The sequence below is a fragment of the Cebus imitator genome, unplaced genomic scaffold (assembly GCF_001604975.1).
Source record: "Cebus imitator isolate Cc_AM_T3 unplaced genomic scaffold, Cebus_imitator-1.0 Scaffold45, whole genome shotgun sequence".
NCBI lineage: Eukaryota > Metazoa > Chordata > Mammalia > Primates > Cebidae > Cebus > Cebus imitator.
In genome coordinates this window covers 7,843,061-7,844,864 of record NW_016107360.1, presented here as the reverse complement: position 1 = coordinate 7,844,864, position 1,804 = coordinate 7,843,061, and positions in this window count along the sequence as shown.

Genomic DNA, 1,804 nt, shown 5'->3' with positions numbered 1-1,804 from the left:
AAAAAAAAAAAAAAAAAAAAAAAAAAAAAAGAGTGAGACCAGCCTGGCCAACATGATGAGACCCTGTCTCTACTAAAAATACAAAAGTTAGCCAGGCATGGTGGCACATCCTTGTAATTCCACCTACTTGGGAGGCTGACATGCGAGAATTGCTTGAAACCAGGAGTCTGATGCTGCTGTGAGCCGAGATCAACCCACTGCACTCCAGCCTGGGTGACAGAGCAAGACACCATCTCAAAACAAACAAACAAACAACAAAACAGTGCAGCCTTGAACTCCTGGGCTCAATCCATTCCCCTTCTTCAGCCTTCAGAGTTGCTGGGACTACTGGTGCTGCCACCACTCTTAGCTAATTGTTCAATTTTTTTTTTTTTTTTTGCAGTGACGAGGTCTTGCTATGTTGCCCAGACTTGTCCTGGGTTCAAGCCATCCTCCCATTTTGGCCTTCCAAAGTGTAAGGATTTTAGGTGTGAGCCACTGCACCCAGCCTACTCTACTTTTAGATAACAGACAGTGTCATGATAAAACAAAGTGCTAACTGAAATTTATTATTATTATTATTTTAAGACGGGGTTTCACCATGTTGGTCAGGCTGGTCTTGAACTCCCAACCTCAGGTGATGCGCCTGCCTTGGCCTCCAAAGTGCTTGGATTACAGGCGTGAGCCTGTAATTACCCTGACTCAAAAAAGTAAAAATAAAAAGGGTTTTCATAATTAGAAGAGCGGCATTTTTGTCCATGAAGAGGCAGGCAGGTCAGTGGAAGCAAAAGCAGAGAAGTAGACTGATACACATACAGAAAATTAGTATATGATAAAGATAGCCTTCTGGAATCATTGGAGAAATTATGAATATTTTAAGAAATGATGTTGGGACAGCTGATGACCATACATTTAAATACAGAATAATGCAGTGATATAAATGCAATTAATAAAACCATGCCACTATGAGATGTAAATGTAAGTAAATTTCTTTATAACTTGGATGTGGGAAAATCCTTTCCAAACATTCAAAATCTAGTTACAATAAGAGACTGATAAAACTACATAGAAATAAAAACTGACAAACACCATAAACAAAATCAGAAGAGAAATGATAAAGAAAATATTTATAAACATATATCACAAATAAAGGGTGCTCCCTATACCTGTGTGTACACCATGTATATATGCATGTGTATATAGTATACACACATATACACAAACACACCCATGTACATACAGTCTCTCTGTCTCTTGAAAATAAAAGCTGGGCTGGGTATGGTGGCTCACACCTGTGATCCCAGCACTTTGGGAAGCTGAGGTGGGAGAATTGCTTGAGCCCAGAAGTTGGAGACCAGCCTGGGCAACAATGTGACATCCTATCTCTAATAAAAAAAAAAAAATCAAAAAAATTAGCCAAGCACGGTGGCACACACCTGTAGACCAAGCTACTTGGGAAGCTGAGGTGAGATAATCGCTTGAGCCTGAAGATCAAGACTGCAGCAAGCCATGATTTGCCACTGTACTGCAGCCTGGGTGACAGAGTGAGAACCTGTCTCAAATAAATAAATAAATAGGCTGACCCTTATTTTGTTCACAAGCACAATGCATGAATTTTCATGCTTATGTGAGATATATCTCCATTCAACCTTGTTTTTTTTGTTTGAGACAGAGTTTCACTCATGTTACCCAGGCTGGAGTGCAATGGCGCGATCTTGGCTCACTGCAACCTCCGCCTCCTGGGTTCAGGCAATTCTCCTGCCTCAGCCTCCTGAGTAGCTGGGATTACAGGCACGCGCCACCATGCCCAACTAATTTTTTGTAT